This window comes from Chiroxiphia lanceolata, chromosome 4 (genome assembly GCF_009829145.1).
Source record: "Chiroxiphia lanceolata isolate bChiLan1 chromosome 4, bChiLan1.pri, whole genome shotgun sequence".
In the NCBI taxonomy this organism is placed as follows: domain Eukaryota; kingdom Metazoa; phylum Chordata; class Aves; order Passeriformes; family Pipridae; genus Chiroxiphia; species Chiroxiphia lanceolata.
The window spans coordinates 41,441,626-41,459,766 of NC_045640.1; the positions used below are offsets into that span (position 1 = coordinate 41,441,626).

General features: G+C 35.3%; 1 protein-coding gene across 6 annotated transcripts in view; it reads left to right on the top strand.

Moving 5' to 3' along the window:
- MARCHF1 (membrane associated ring-CH-type finger 1) overlaps nt 1–18,141 on the top strand; it is a 228,733-nt gene that overhangs the window by 115,169 nt on the left and 95,423 nt on the right. The window lies entirely within an intron of this gene.

Sequence of the window (18,141 nt, forward strand, 5' to 3'; positions counted from 1 at the left end):
ACTATGATGCTATTTAAGAGTGAACAATAAAACTATAGTTGGATGGGTAAATCAGCAAAATTTGCAGCCCTAATAAACTGCAAATACATTTGAGAGGCTTATCAGGTTTTATTGTCTTGCACTAGGCATGTAATACTGTAATCCTTACAGCAGTTCCTTACCATAAATCAGAATTGAAATAAACAAAGACAGAAGAGAGTTTTGGTAGTTTTGAGTGCCTTCTAATATTATTTGTTAAATATGAAACTGATAGTTCTCTAGAAGGCTTTAAACTTTTAAAGCAGATAGTAATAAACTTTGCTCATCTTAGCCCTCTACACAAAGAGTATAGTTTCTTAAATTTTCCATATATCCAATAACAAATATGATAATGTTGATCCTACAAATATTTTCACTGTTCTCTTTTTCATAATTACTATATATAACTACAGTGACACAAAGATAAATATAAACAGTTCTTGCTCAGAAACATAGAAGAAATTAATGAAGAATAAGGAAAAAAGTGGTGCAACAACAGTAAAAAAAGCAATTTGGGGAAAGTGGATCCATTACTGCAGGCCACACAATTTTATATATCTTCATTTTAATAAGATTTGTTTTTTCTTCCTACATGTGAATGTGTATTTATATGAAGACAATTCAGAGCATTTATACTAAGCATAGCCTTAGTCTTAGTGAATTTGTTGCTTGTACCATTTCTTTATAAGGATTTTTATTTTCTATTTAAAATCCAAATGGTCTTATGCATCAGGATATAATTCATGTTACTACTATATCATCCATTTAGTTACTTACTGTTCTAATTAAAAGAATTAAAAACATAAAAGTTCACTGTTTGTTAAAAGAATGAGTTTTGGCTGAGAAAAGTAATGATGTCAAGAATATTATGTTTCTTCTCAAAAGGTTGAAGTCCTGTTACAAAATAACTGTTAAAAAGGTGAATCATAATTAGCTTTTTTGAAAAGTAGTGAATCTTCAAACAGTTTATAAGATTCCTTTCATTCCACTACACATAGGGAGTTAGTGTATTGATCAACATCTTTGGGAATCAATGGCAGCAAGAATGCCTTCGTTCCCCTGTTGATTAACAGCATGGTTTTATTGAAGCAGATGAAGGGAATCTTCAGTAATCCCTGAAGTATCAGGGTAAGAAATCAGTAGAAATAAAGGAAAAACATTTCTTGATTTTTTTTTCTGTTGTCATTGTTTGTTTAGTTAGTTTCATTTTGAATTAGTAATTATAATACACAGTAATTTTTCTCATTAATATCCCATCTTCAGTAAATCCTAATTAAAATGTAGCAATTGGTATATTACTGTTACATTAAATATAGCAAGTATAACAGATTTTTGCTAACAGCTTTGTTATTGTGCCTTGAACATACCCTCTTAGGAAGTACAGTTCTACCCATGTCCCATCCTTCATGGGACCATACTCATTATTCATTGTTGTTTCTAACGTAGGCATGAAAGCAACTCTTTTTTTCTGCTCAAAACGAAGTGAATGGATCCCTGGCTGTTTATGATGGTGTGAACATGGAGTCAACAAGGAATGAAGTAACAGAACAGAAAAATGCTTGCACAGCTAATGCAGAATGCAGCTTCTGCAGCCTTACCAGGAGCACCAAAGTCCAGACTTAAAAAGTCTGAAGTTTGGGCCATGGTTGTGACAGTTATTTTGCAGCCTTAAATTTAGGATTTGATCCCAAAATCTAGACCTGAGTTAAGGTAATATAATAACACAGAAATATGAGGAGTAAATATGACCTGCAGTAGTGAAGATGCAAGGGTATAATTTGAATGTGTATTGGTAAATTGAGTCACTGCACCTAATTTTCAGGAACTGATGAGAGTTAAGCTTAGATGAGACAAATATTTTGGTGCCAAAATACCTTTAAGTGCTGTGACAGACATTTAGATACTAATTTCCTTTAAAAATCTAAAGTTTTTTTCATAGCCATAGTTATTTGGAGATGCTTCATTGTATTATGTAAAGGCATGACTTTTATTTGTATTTTCTTTCCCTTATTAGAATGTAAAGAACTCAATTCAGCAAACAAGTTCTCCAAGCCTAACAGTGCTCCAGATATACTTCTCTTTGTGTTTGCTAGAATTTAACAACTGGAAAGTCTGAACAGAGTGAATAATTTAGGATTAATATGCTTAAAAGGACACTAAGTTCTTAATTTCGAGGTTACTCTGAAATTCATTTGCTTCTTTGTTGAAGAAGAAGTTAAGAATGTAGATTGTATATTGAAGGGATTTTATAAGCAGAAAAACCAGTGAGAACCTACTCTAATTGGTCTGTGGTAGTATATTTCCAAGAAACTAGATTAGATATAATTGTCTTGGGAGGTTAAGCAACCCTCTTATCCCCATTAGTGTACTTACATATGTTTTAATACCATCTGACAGTAAGGCTACTGATAAACCATAGGAGATATGCAGATTCCCAGTGTTGCCTTTTCTTTCTCAAAGGCACAGAACAGATATGACGATTCCTGGAAATATGGTTTTCTTTCTTATCCTCTTTTTGTCTTAACTTATTATGGGCACTTGTAATTTTCCCACTAGCTCGGCCTCAGGTGTTTGATTGTTCTAAAGGAAGGAAAAAGGTGATGTGAACAGCTGAGAGCTTTTTCCATCCCTTGGAACAGGGTTGTGCAGCTAATGATATCTGGTTAATTTGATGGTAGAAATAAACAGTAGGAGGAGAAAAATCCTGATTTTACAAGTTTTGGGTCTTTTTCTGTAGTGAAGAAAAGTGAACTTCTCAGCAAAATCTTTTATGCCTGGGAGAGGTATTGAATGTGTAAAATTCCATGCTAATTGTAAAATTTCTGTATGATGTTACTATGTAAACATTATTAGTTAAAGAGCAGAGTAGGTTTTAAGATTCAAAAAAACCCTCATTAAATCCTATGAATACAGTACCTTTACTAGGTGTGTTTTAAGAAGGAAATAATTTTCTCCATGTACTTGACATGCCTCCAACAGTGCAACACTGTCAAAAATGTGTGAACTTCTTGAAATGTCTTTCAGTGGCTCAGTAGAATTTGTTTCATCACTGTCAGTTTTAGTTATTTGACAAACATGAGGACTTGGCAAGTGCTGTCTCCTTTTGTTTCAACTTTCTTGCTAGGATTTGACCTATTCAGAAGCTTCTGTTTCTGGTGTTTTTTTTACTTCTTTTTTTTGCTTGGGTTTTGGTTTTTTTTTTTCATCTCTGAGTCATGAATAAAATTTCTTGTATAAAGTTAGAGTATAAGAACCACTATCCAACACTGAAATTAAAAAAAAATGGCATTCAGGTTTAGAAATGTTTTGTTTCTTGTATACATTTTAGATTACATACTTTCCTGATATTGTACTTTACACTTTCTGATATGGCCAATGGCTGTGATAAAGAGGCTATTAGGGTGAATTGTGTTGGTCTGACGTGGGAGGACTAATAAAACCTATTTTGGTTTAAAAAGCAGCAACAGCAAAGACCACAACCACAGAAAAAAACCCAACCCAAACCAAAAACAAACATCCAGATTTGCTACATTTTGTTGTTAGCACATTTCACTAATTCCACACCACCTTAGAGTGCCTGTTTGAAAGGCAGTTCTTGTACACACAGTCTTCTATGATGGGTTCTTCCAGTATGTACTCACCCAGCTTAAAGATGGTTTCCTCCCCCACTAAGCTCTGTGTGAGCTGAAGTTATTTTGAGCAGTCTGGATTGGCAGAGGGTAAATCATTAATATTAATGCCTTTACAACTTCTGCATTTACAACTTCATGAATCCTTCTGGGGAGAAGTGCTGAAATCCAAGTTCTTGATTTTACCATGATAATCTTGAGCTTTGCATCTGTAATGGATTGCGTATGCTTATTTAAGAAGCAGGCAAGTTCTTGCAGGGTTGGACTGAACTTTTAAAACCATCTTGCTTTCTGAACTTCTCTGATAGGTCATAGTATACACATATACTATTGATGGCAATAGCTGTTGATAGTACTAGAAAATATAGGAGAATTGTATCATGTTGCTAACTTTGCTGAGAAGGGCTATCTTCTTTAGATATGCAGAATTGTAAAAGAGTTAGATTACATAAGTCAACAAAAATAATCCTCGGATGAAATTGCATATTTTTTCAGTTTGTCTAATTTCAGTGTAAGGCCTGCGGGTCCTTTTGTTTGACAAAACCCTGGATTTTGCATTTAATTTCAAGTTGTGTCTTTGAAAAAACCCCCTTTTTTTTTTTCAAAACAACTGTCCAGATATTAGTGTCCCAGACATTTTGTGTATTAGGAGCTACTGCATTTTTTGCTTCAGAATACAGTACTCTGTGTGTGTGTGTTTGAAGCTCTCAGAGCATTTTTGTAGACCCCCTTCAGATACTACAAGGCCACAGTTAGATCACCCTGAAGCCTTCTCTTTTTCAGGCTGAACAATGCCAATTCTCACAAGATTTCTGATGGACTAGGTTTTTAGAAGAGGAGGAAGATATGTGAAAACATATGACCGAAAAACTTTTTTAATAACAAACTTGTGTTTTTGAAGAATTTATTTGTAGCCATAGGTTTTACTTTTTGTTTGAATGAATAAGCTATATAGCAGTCATGATGATGATGTTATCTTTATTTTTTTGTTGTCTTTAATTCCCCACCATTGATATTCATCAGTGTGTGAAAGCAACCTAGAATTATCCTATCTTAAATATAGAACATAAAAAACAACCTAGGGAATTAAGTGGAAATATTACTCTAAATAGTTAAAGCAGTTTAATGTACTTGTTGTGCCTTTCAGCCAATTGCTTACCTTTTACTACGAGGTCAATATTGATAGCAGCAGTTTTAGAGATGCACAAGTCCAACTGTAGAGCTTACAGTATACATATATAGGGATGACTACATTGATATATTTTCCAGTCTGTACTTGCCTCTGCCCTTACCTGTGATGCAATCATCTATCACACAGTAATTTATTGTTGATTCACAAATCTCTCATTTCAACCCCACGTTTTGTGTTTAATTGGACTATAAGCTTATGTGCTGAGTTTTGCACTTAAACCCAAGTTACTTAATTTTTATTCATGTCTAATTACTTTTAATTGCACAGTAAAAACAGAAGATGGTGCAAAAAAATAGACTGGATTCTGATCTTAGTGTGCAATTAATATTTTTTTATTAAATTCCAAACACTTTTATCTGTGGGGGAGAACAGTGGAATTGCAAAGGTATGAAGAGAGAACATTCTGCAACGTGCTGGGATTTTTTGGATAAACATGAAAAGACAGGAGCTTCTTTTCAAAGCCTAAGCTGATTTGTCAACATCTGCATTTGGAAAATTTATGTAGTATTTAACATTTTATAGCAAACACTGAAGAAGAAATGCTGAACCTGCAGCACAATTTTTATTGCCACTAATCAGAAACAAATTGCTGTATATACTTTGTACTACTTAGTTTACTTTGTGATACTTAACTGAGGAACTTTTCCATTTGAATGCTTTCGTAGTGAAGTATCTCAAGGGGGAGAAGTATGAGTTTTTGAAAAAGTTACTTTCTCTATGGGATTGGTTTACTGCTGTCAGTGTGCCAAATTTGAAACCAGATTGCAAGTTGTGGAGTGAGTTACAGATCCTATTTTCAGCTATCTTCATCTATTGCTGAGAAAGTATGAGACAAATGCTGTATGGAGAGTGACAGAAAAACACCATGGAAAGCATCCACTAAATTGAACACTAAGTGAAAAAGCACACACCTCTACATTTTTGGACTAGTCAAGTTTTGTAGCCCTTCCTCGGTTTCATATTTCTTCATTCCTTACAAAATGTTGGGTAACATATTCACACAGAATATGCTATAAATTTTATCCATCTGTAAATCACTGAAGCACTACAGTGCATTTAAAATTTTAGTATGTATAAAAATTTAAGCCCTGGTTAGGTTATTTTTTTTCTCACTTCAAACTGTCATCTGTCACTGTGCGCGAACAGAAATGTTACATCTTTTTCCCCTTTGTCATTGTGCTGTGCCCACCCGGAGGACTGGGTTTCTTCCTTCCTGAGGTATGTGGGGACATAGTCATGAGTGTAAGGAAGAACACAGACAGCTTAGGCAACAAAGGGGAAATAGATCTGACCATATATACTGTTCCTGACCATTCCTCATTCCCAACTGGGCCTCTTGGCAAAGTATTTATTTTCCAGACCAGATCTCAACTTATTCTTTATTTCAAATCTAAGTTTGTCCTCAGCAAAGATGTGCTTTCCTCCTGAATCTCATCCTTCCTCCATTGGCTTTGAATTTGTTCAAAAAATATGCCACGATATACTGTGTTTCATTACTTTAAGGTTTTAAAACTTGAGTTAAAGGATTTCAAGAGAATGATGGGCAGAAATTGGGTATTAGATCAAAAGCTCCGTATTTCAAATAACAAACACTGCCTTAAAGAGTGAGACATTTACAATTAGGTGCTTTCTAAACTGCAGCTTTAGCTAATAGTAATTAGTAGTTTAGCTAATAGCTAATAAGATACTGTCTGAAGTATCACACAAGAGGTGTTATATTTTAGATTAGCTGGACAGAATGTTGATTTCTAATCTTTCATTTTTTCAGAGACTTTGTACCAGCAACAGTGTGACCAGCAGGACCAGGGCAGTGATCATACTCAGCGCTGGTGAGGGCACACCTCAAATACTGTGTTCAATTTTTTAGGGTCCCTCACTACAGGAAAGACATGGTAGTGCTGGAGCGTGTCCAGAGAAGGGCGATGGAGCTGGCGACAGGTCTGGAGCACAAATCTTAGGAGAAATGGCTAAAGGTACTTGGAGTTGTTTAGTCTGGAGAAAAGGAAACTCAGGAGGGACGTTATTAATCTCTACAGCTACCTGGAAAGAAGTTGTAACGAGGTGAGGGTCAATCTCTTCTCCCAAGTAACAAGTGACAGGACCAGTTGCTCCAGGAGTGGTTTAGGTTGGCTATTATTAGAAAAAATTCTTCACTGAAAGGTTAATCAAGCACTGCAGTGAACACACTGCCCAGAGAAGCGATTGAGTCACCATCCCTGGAGGTATTTAAATGATGTGTGTATGTGATGCTTGGGGATGTGGTTTAGTGGTAGACTTGACTGCTGGTTTACTGGTTGGACTTCATGACCTTAGAGGTTTTTCTGTAACTGTCAGACAATGTTGCAACACAGAAGACTGATGCTTCTGCTAATAATTAAATGTTATGCCTGTGCTATGCCTTCTAGTGTATGTTTGCTTCCAGTTCTTTTATCAAGAGAGGTTTACCATACAATGGGCAAACTGGACTTGCTGAGTCTTGTGGTTATAGCAGATAGAATATGGAATTCTTTGCTTAAAAGTGTGATACAAGTTCCTTGAATTCTTTAAAATTAATTGTATGATGCAATTTTTTATTTTGTTAAAGTCCTTTGTTCTTCAAATGTCGTTGGAATGAGGCAATGAGCTCACGATTGACATTATGGGAGAGAGGCCAATTAACTTTTTAAAATCAGCATTTCTATTTTTGATGTCTGAGGTAAGGAAGGCGTGTCATATGTGAGGCTATCAAGTTGACCTTATTCATGTCTAAACACTAATAGAGATGCCAATTCACAAACAATTATAAATGCAATTTTTTCATTTAGCATTTGAAAATATTTTTTCGTAACATGAGCTGAAATCAAGTGTAATGACAGGAGGAGTTACATTTATATGGGCATATTAATCTGTTTATAGAGAAATTATGCTCTCAGGAGATTATAATATGTGATGTTATTTGATCACTACCAAAAGAAATTAAACTATAGACATATCGTTTTGGAAACATGTGGTTTTTGGGTCTGTTTATGGTTTGTTTTGTTTCAGTACAGAACACTGGAATTTCTTAAAAATTCTGCTATATTGGATGCCTTTAAAAGTTATTGAAGCTAGAGACTATTCAGATTTGTTACTGGCTTTGTTTCTCCTGCTAAGCTGAGAAATATCTCTACAAACTTTATTGTGGTTTTTCTCCTTTCTTTTTTTTAAATTTCTGAAGCAGATGTTTTTCCTCTATGTGAGACATAAATTGTAGGATGTTGTAGAGGTGATGAAGTTTACACTTTTCATAGCCTTCAAAAGTTGTTGTAAAATCACCAGCTGCGTTCCCACGGGTTTATCACTCAAATGCTCTACTCTTGTGATCCTTGAAATTCAGTGAATGACAGATTTCACTGAGTCAATTCTTGAAACAAATAATATAGTTTTACTTAATTAGGTGAAACATAATCTTGAAATATGAGATTTCTATTTTTTTTCCAAGTCTTAGAAATCCTTCTTAAATGATTAAGCCCATATGTTCCTTATGCTGTGCAAAACTGTTCAGAGGGAACAAAGCCAGTTAAAAATTCAAGGATCTAGTGGAACTAAAAAGCTGAAGAACGTGCATAATGTTGAGTGTTTGCACCGAGATTTCCATCTAGAATTAGGGATTAATGGGATTTCAGAGCCACAAAACTTTAAATTTTTGTTGGTGAATGGAGGATTCCTGCCAGCTGAGATCAGATTTCTTACTGACATGTATACTGGCAAGGACAAAGCTGTTGGGCACATAAAACTGCAAGTCTACCGACCCCCTTTAGGCTCTGTAAATTATATATAGGACTGCTTTACCCTCTGAATATGGTAGGATTGGAAAGATATGAATGTTATTATGAGGCACTTTTTATTCTCTTTACATGTACTACAAAATACCTCATGTTGCAGAGATGAAAAACAAAGCTGCATATCTATGAAAGACTTCACAAAGTTTATGGATGTCACAAGTTTAAAACGAATGCTTAATGAAAAAGTCATAAAAGAATAAATGTCAATATATTTTTTTCCAATAAAAGAACCAAAGAGGAAGAATGCTTGAGGGAGGAAATTTTCCTTCCTAATTCTCACTCCATCCAGTCCCGGTAAAGGTTGCTCATTGCATAAATCCTGGAAAAGTGATTATTAGAAGCATTTTGTCTTTAAAAGGCATAAAGGAATGGAAAGTGGTAGGCACCTATATTTCACAGGAATCAGAACAATAAGAGAAGCTTAATTCCAAGCTGTCACCTAAATGATATTTGTGAAGTTGTAAAATTAATTTATGTTAACATAGACAAGTAGCAATCAGTTTCTCACTGGAATAAAAACCCAGATAGTATGTCTCCAGGGCCTAACAGAATTTGACCTGCAGAGAACTAGTAACCTCATCTTCACTCAACCTGATTTCTATAGAAATAATTGTGCATCCTTTCACAAAATCTTCTGGTGCCTCGAGTGTCAGATATGTTTTGCTCAGGTGCAGTGTGGCCCCAGCTGTCTTCTCATGTTCATGCTGTGGCTTTGCTAACAAGCCTTCACAGACTGTGGTTCCTGAGGAGGGAAATGCTCCTGTGCCTTTTCAGAAGTCAGCCTGTATGTGGACTTAGTTAATAACCATTTTACACCTAAACTGCTTTAACTCATATGTCTGTGGTTATATCATACATCAGCAAAAGTAGGTGTTTGGAGCCAGGCTGTCTCTGTGACTAACTCTGTGACTGCATCAGAGGCACAAGTAATTTGTAACCTGTATGGTGAGTGACATATGCATAATGCAGAGTTTTCTATGTGTTAATTAATGTTACAGTAAAACCTATGAGGAAATAAAAATCCATATTTTGAAGAAGGACCTGGGAAGTACAGTAAACATGGTTTCATGTTCTGGGGTTTTTTTCTTCTCTCTAAGTGATTATTTTCCACTGCCTCTATGAAGTAATGCAAGAAAAAGCAGCGTGTGACCCTGGAACTAATGGAGTTACCGTGCACATATAACAGACTGTTATAATTTTGATGCTTTTCTCAACTTATTATTTGATTCGTCAGCTTCAATGACTTCCTTCAAGCAATAAGTGGGGCACAGAATAAGAGTCTACCTATCTTGCTTGTCACCTACCGAGGAGTCTTGGTTTGGTTTTGACTAATTGACACAAATTGGAAGATTGACCTGCTGCTTCATTTCCAGAATAATATATAAGATATTTACCTACAGCTTGATGAATGAAGGTAGCAAACGAATTACTCTGTACAAAGACAGACTGAATAGTGAGTCTAAACTCTTAACACAGAGTGTAAATTGATGCTATGCTGGGATTGCTACTGATTGTTTCCTGTTAGCTCTTTGTCTTGAAAGAAAATATTGAAATTTTGGAACCCAAAATTCCCACTCCCTTTACTATAAGCCTGTGATAGCTTCCTGCTGACCTGACAAACTGTCTGAACTGATTAGTGGCTGTCAATAAAATATGTTTATAGAGTGTTGTTTTAACACAGATGTATTTATACAGCATCCCCTGACATGACTGTGGTAGCTACTGGAGAAAACCCAAATTAGTAACTTCCCATAGTGTTTAAAGGGTGCACCTTTTTCTTCTCTGTATATTTTTATTATTTACCAGTCTCTGAATGTGAAAAATGTGCATTATAGTACTGCAGCATGGGAGCACTTCAGTGGCAAGTGAAAAAAGAATGTATAATTTTTGCACTTTTGATAACATGCCTCTTCGTACTTGTACTGAGCTAACATGAAGCAAAACGTATTTTAATTCCCAGTATTGTTTCTATTCCAAAACTTCTTTAATACTCTTGTAAATTTAAGGACTGTATGGTTCTTTCTGTAAAACTGGAAATCCTTCTGTAGTAAAGCTACTGCTCTACTGAAGAGCAATTTTGAGCTGGCACCTTCATTCTACACTGCCACTCGTAGGCTTTTTACTTGGTGGGAAAAAAACTATCTGGGATGAAATTTTGCATAGTTGATAATAGAAAGATGTATTTCTTTCTGTCTTATGATGGAACTTACATTTAAATGTCATTTTTAAAAAGAAGTAAAAATAGAAACTATGTTTTACTCAATGTTGTGATCTTAGATATCAGCTGGAGTTATATTTTTAATGCAAATACATTTTTTATTACAGTGCAGGAAACATAAGACATAAAAAAATGCATAATGTTAGTCTGTATTAACAACAACTGGTAATTCTTCACTCAAACTTGAGTTCCAAGTCAGTGAAGACTTAAATAAATACATGTGCAGGGAATCAATATGTTCTGGATCTGAGAGTAGTCTGTCTGCCCTGTCCTGACAACACCATGTCATAGTACTCTGTGTTGGCATAGGTAAATTGATTGTTATTGTAAACATAGTGGTGCATCTCCACTGTTGCTCTGGGGATGTCCTGATGCTTCAAAATGTGACAGAGCTTCAGCATGAACATGAGGTTTACAGACTGTCCTTCACTGCTTAACCTGAGTGTAAAGATTTGCACAGAGGATTAATGAGTCCTTAAACAAGGAAGTTCAGCAACTAAAAAGTGCCCAGAGACCACTTGCATGTTGGGCTTGAAGATTCCTAAGCTGCCTTGTTCTATTGTGTGCTCTCTGCACATTTCATTTTCCCATTTTTCAGATCAGATGAGTGTGTTTGACCCAACTGTTTGAGTGTCTTGTTTGCACTTTGCTATTTGTCTTTTGCTTATTCCTACCACTTCCACCCAATTACCAGGGGTCTGACCTGGATTCGTTATAGCCCAGAGATTGCCTAAGCTGAGAGAGGGGTTGTGCTCTTCATTTTGTGCTTGGAGTCTTTTAAAATAAGTACTTCAGTAGCAACAACAAGCCAGTCTGTATGTAATTATTTTCACCAGCACATTTCTTTTCCCCTCAAGAACTTCTTGAAATGCTTCTTAGTTTTGTGGGTGGCTGACCTATGGTTAAATACAGCTTTTACTTTCAAAGTTAGTTTTTCTCTGCTTAGCTTTCTAAATAAGTGTTAAAGTTGAATATAGGCCAGCTACCTACACATGCTTTTGCATTCATCTGTTTCCCATTATTTTGTGTTTCCTGGGGCAAGATTGTTTTCTGTGGATCTATATATAGAGAAAGAGTCCTTAATAAAATCTTATCTGTTGAGCTAGTACTTGCAAGTGTGTTCTCAATCCACTCATGCTTTTGAGGAAGAGAATGGAATGGCTTTGGGAAACTTACTCCAGTTAGCTTGTTGAGACTTGTCTCATGGCATCTATTTCAAAATTTTAGACAGGTCCCCTGATAATGTAGTGAAAATTATTTGTTTAAGTTATATGATTTTTGTAGATGTGCTTTTCTGAGTGCTTACTTAATTTTATAAGTGCATTGGTTTGACCATCTTGCCAGAATTTTATTGGTGAAATTCTTATTTATTAACTTTTTCAACAAACATTTCTTCTTAAACATATTTTCCTGAAGATAATAACCTACTGCTAGAATGGAAGGTTGCTTTCTTGTTTACTTCAAATGAGAAAGCTTAATGTAAAAATGCTTTGATTAGAGATGTATATATATGAAAATAAATGGTATAACAGAGAGCTAAAAATGTCAAAGTAGTACAAACCTTAATAGAACCTTAAAGAAATAAAAATATCTAAATTGACTGTTGTAAAACCCCTTCAGTGAGCTCATAACAAAGCATATAAATATCTAAATAAATTAAATTTGAACTTCAAGGAACTGGGAAGCTAAAGAATAAAGGCATAGCCTATGTAGCAGCTCAAGAGACTATTTTATATTGGAGAAATGCTATATATTTTAGTGATTGAAACAAAAAGGATGCATAGATTAGTGCTGAATGCAGAAGAAGCCAGAGTTGATAAATGAAAAGGGAGAAATTTTCAGAAAACAGGAAAAATTAGAGTCTCTTGATGGCCTTTGGACTATGCATTGCAATTGCATTGTCATCAATGGTATAAGTTATTTTTGGAAAGCTAAGGCTTGTCTCTGTTCTGCCCCACCTGTAGACAGGGCAAATAAATGAAAAGTATGGGGTATTCAGGTGTTGTGGGTCACGGGCACACTAACTCATTAAATGACACTACAGAACTTGCACTGAGCTTATCTGAAGTGTCATGTGACTGCCTGAGGAGGTCTCATACCACTGTGCAATAGCTCTCATGAGGGCAAGGCTTATGGCTTAGCCATGGAGCTGCTCTTCAGTGCAGCCCCTAAGCAGCTTTTGGAGCAGGACCTTTGTACAGGACTGCACTAGCGAGTGTTCCACAGCTATGCCAGACCATGTGTCTCAGCTGCCACGGGCACCTTTGTGCTGTGCTCTGCGGCTTGCTCTTGTCTCGGTTTCAGCACTGGTATTCCGTATAGCCTAGAAGAAAGAAGTAGGGGTGATAGCAATGTCAGAGGAGGCAGAGATCAAACCTGGATGGCACAGGATGGGACTTAGCTGCCGGAGGTGCTGCATCACAGCCACAACAGAGTTATATATCTTTCTGTGTTCACTCAGTCACCAAAGGGAGCCAGGGAGCAATGCTGTGCCATTGAGCATTGAGGTTTTTTTCTGCTGTACACTCAAGATCTCAGTTTGATAACATTATGTTTTGTCAGTATCCTTGCCAATGTCATCTTCCTTTGAGGTTCTTTGGAAATACTTGCAAGAGGTGGATACCTATATTGTGCTTAGTGTTACTTTTAAAATAAAAGAGGGAGACTGGTGCTGTGGCTAATTTTATGATTTAATTAGCAAACACAACAAACTACATCTTTGATTTTTTAAAAATGGTTTGTGAAAAATGGCATATTAGAACTGTGACAGGCGTATGATCTGTGTGAATCTTAGCTCACTGAGAGCTGTGTGAGTTGTGGTTATAACTGCATGTACTGCATTGTTTTCATCTCACAAAGAAGCAAACTGCAATTTTCTCTATGGAGAATAATTAGTAAACCATTATGGTCTGGTATTGAAATAAATTTTAAGGCTTAATTTGAAACTATTGGAAGACACTCTTAAGAATCCCACTAATCTCAGTTTAGAGTGCTATACTGATATTCACCCAATCTACTTGCACCTCTCCAGATTTATTATCTATTCAGCAAAACTTTTCTTTTTATTTCACTAACTACAAACACAAAAACTAGGAGTACATAATCCTTCAGCTTTCATTTTCCCCGCTCAATTTCTCCAAGTATTTCCTAATTTATTTTTGACAGCAGCCAGAGCAACAAGAATAATTGCTTACAATAATTATACCACCGTTATATTGCCTAATGCGAACCCCATTTAAATGAAGCATTATTTTAGCTATTTGCGTCATAGTTTTGTACCTATTCATTCACTTCTAAGGCCTACTTTTGCGTTTGTTTTCTGTACATTGTGGTCAAAATTTATCATGGTAATACTATTCAAATGTTTATTCACATAATGATTAGATTTTAGATTAACATAGTCTTTACTTATGTAAGGGACTAGCTATTTAAGCTGTTACCAGTAACTGCAGCATTAGGCCAGTAGGCCAGTAATTATATATAACTTAAATCCGTTTATCCTGAAAAACCCTGAATAGGCCATCTGTCATGGTTTTCTGCTAGCAGAGGTCAGATCTTAAGTCATGATCTTCACAATTTATACCAGAAGGAGGGGGCTGTGAAAAAGAGTTAATTGCAACAGTATATTTTAGTTAGTTTAGTGGTAAACAACTATTAAATGGACTTATTTAATCTTCGTTGAAAAGGAAACAAAATTTTCTACCTTCAGTAGATCTGTCACAAATTTTCATTAATCATCATTTGGATTTTTCATCAACTTATTAGATGGTATATCCTGTTAATCCTTGATGACAACATAAACCTTCTTCAAACTATTTAGCAGAATTTTCTTTATTATAATACATACAACTTAACTTTAATAAATGTTCTAACAAGTACCTTCGAACAGAATATAAAATTTCACCTTCTGACTAATTTCAAGTCTGTAGTTATTAACAAGAAAATAGCTGCACCTTTGTTTCCAGAGGTGACTCTGAATTTTATGTCAACTAGCATTCAAGTCAACTATTTAATGATATTCATCAGTCACAGGATACCTACAGGTTTGTATTGCTGGATATGGCTGTAATTCTCACTAATCATAGAATGGTTTGGGTTGGAAGGGACCTTAAAGATCATCTAGTTCCAAATCCGATGCCATGTGCAGGAACACCTTCCACTAGACTGGATTGGTCAGCACTCCATCCAACCTAACACTGGACACCTCCAGGGATGGGCGTCCACAGTTTCTCTGGGCAACCTATTCCAGTGCCTCACCACTGTCACAGTAAAGAATTTCTTCCTAATAGCTGATTTAAACCTATTCTCCTTCAGTTTGAAGCCACTTTCCCTTGTCCCCCCATGTCCTCGTAAAAAGTCCCTCTTCATCTTTCTTGTAGGCTCTCTTCAGCTACTGAAAGGCCACAATTAGGTCACCCTAATCAGGAGTGCATTTCTTGCTAACACTTTTTATTAAAAATAAGCATAAGCTACGTGCAACCAGAAACCAATTAAACCAATTATGTTTTATAAAATTATCTAATGAAATATGAGGGCAAATGACTAGTGGTAATGACAGGTATTGAGATTCTGAAAACTATCTGAAATAAGAAAAATTTAAGAGACTGGCAAAGATAAAGTAGCAGTGTCATACAGTGAAGCTGTCACAGATTGTGTTATGAAAAGCAGTAATATCTAAATAACAGAATAAGCCTTTCTTTGCGGCAGTGATGGCCAGTGTCTGGTGTGGGTTCTGTATGACTGACCTATCATAGGAGCAGTATCTGAACTGCTCACTAGCATGAGCTTTCTATGTTTAGGGTTGTCACTGGAACATGGTTTGTGACTGCCCAGATCCTTGTATTTGACAGAAGAACTTCTGTTAAAAATGCTTCTCTGAAAAAGGGGAGATACTTCTGTTGGACCAAACATGCTCTTAGCACACTTTGGTGTGTGTACTTCTGGTATTTCAATGAAATCTGATTTTCTCTTTCTTCTTAAAAACTAATTTAAATTCAGTATTAACTATCCACCCTTTGACACAGGGATGTTTAATGGTTGAATTATGTCTTTCAGACATCTAACTTTTATAGGGTATAAAAAAATAGCTCCTTCTGTCTTTATCTTCCTATTTTATTTCAATAGTGAGCTCTGCCTGATTCAAAGTGAATTTTATCTTACACCATAAACATAACCTTCTTCTTCTGTAAATAAACCACATAAGAATGAGGAAATAGGCTTTTTTGTGAAATAGGCTTTTAATTTTACATAAACAGAACAAAGTCCATTAAAGAGTTACTGTAGCTTCTTAAGTACATTTGTTTAACTGCATGCATAACTTCATGAGTTAGTTAATACTTTAGCTTATTGTGGATTTTTTGCATGTTAAAATTTTCTACTATTTCTATATCTTCCTTGAAGGGTTTTCATCTGCCAAGGGCTGAGTATGGTTTATCAGGTGCATTTACCAGTCATGTCTTATTGTTGATTGAAGCTTTGATTTAAGCTGCTTGGCAATCATGTGTGGTTAAATATATGCAAACTCACAAAGCGAAAACATGTACTTTGTTCTTGTTCTCAACTGTGTTTGTTTCAAGGCTTTTCTCCTTTCTACTTGGGAGTCTCATGCATCTGGAATTTACATGGAGAGGTCCTGAGGGAAGGTTTAGGCACCCTTTCATCACTCACCTGTATCAGGAAAGTGCCAGAAGCACATACTTTTGCCTTGCTTTTTGAAAGTCTGAGGACAATTCAATGGAGGTGTTTAACCTTGAATAAGAAAAGCATTTCTGAGAAGAGTAGCTGTGAAATTAACAGCAAGAAGCTTTTAGAAAACAAAGTCATATTTGAGGATGGTATAGATGTTGCTTATAAAAATAGTTAAAAAAGAAAAAGTAGAATTAAGCTCTGCATAGGCAAATACAGATTTGTGAGTATCTACATGTATAAAGATTTTTTTTAAAACATTAAATCAGTAGCCATAAATATACAATTTTCAACATTTTCTTGTGGAAGTCTTTATAAATGCAAAATGGTAGAATTAAAATGCTAAAAATTTACCATGGGTAAAAAACCCCTATTGTGGTTTTTCTAAAGAGCTTTGAGTGATTTAAAATTTTCTGCTTTACAGAAGAGATGCTCTTCCTTGTGGAAAAAGAAAATAAAGTGTGACTATGAGGACAAACATACCGAATTTTTTTAAATCTTTAATAACCCAAAAGACTATTTTCTTTGAAATCTTTTAAAGATTCTTGTTGTGTTTTGGGTATAGTAGCTGTGAAGTGGTTAGACAAAGCAATGTTAGCTGAAATAATTTTTATACCAGTCATTTTAAATTGATTTATTTTCAATTATTGAATTCTTTTAAGTAATGAGTGAAATTTAGATTCTTAGTTGTGACAAAAAAGAATCAAAGTCTTGAAGAGCTAAGGACAACTTAAAATACATATTAGCAGTGTAACAGAAAAAAACAAAACAACAAAAGCTGTCTTTAGTTGGAAATAATGATATGGTTAATTGTGGTACAGCACATTAGAACCACATTATAGTTTCTGAAAATTGATTCGAAAATATAGGTAATAATTTAAGAAGATGCCATAGTTAACAGTTTACAGGCTTAAATATACAGTTGAAGCAAGTTCTAGAAAACTTGGTTATAATAAAATATCTAATGCTCTAGAGAGGGCTGCTGATACTGTGATGATCTTTTTAAGGAGCTCCATGGCTAAGTTAAATGACAACTCTGTTTTGTCTTTACAGCTACAGAAAAGCATTTAGTTGTGCATAATTGGGTTTACTCTTTGAGTAGTACTCTAGGAGTACTTCTGAAAACCATCACTAATAAACAGGACAACATGTTTGAATTCAGAGTCTTACATACACTTAATACAGAGGTGTTTGATTGTGTATATCCAGTAGCTATACAAGAAAACTGGTACTGTTATAGTCTTGGTTGGTATCAATGACTCATGTCAACTGAGTAATTTGTGGGCATGTGTGCTTGTTTTCTGTTGGTCTCTGCGTTGTTTATAATGAGGCTAGAACTTTAGGTATTTTATTTATATTTTATTATGGGTTAGGAAGATAAGGTTTTAGTAGCTTGATGGCCTTTCAAGCTATTTTAATTCAATGCTGGACTCACAAACTTATTCCTCTGTTTAGAGGGGCAGATGGTACTCAACACTTCTGATGAAAAAAAATAATTTTACAGTTACCAGATTTGTATGTGGAAAACAATTTTTCCTCCCAACTTGAACCACCGCAACGCTGAATTATACAGGACTTTTACAGCTGTTGTCACAA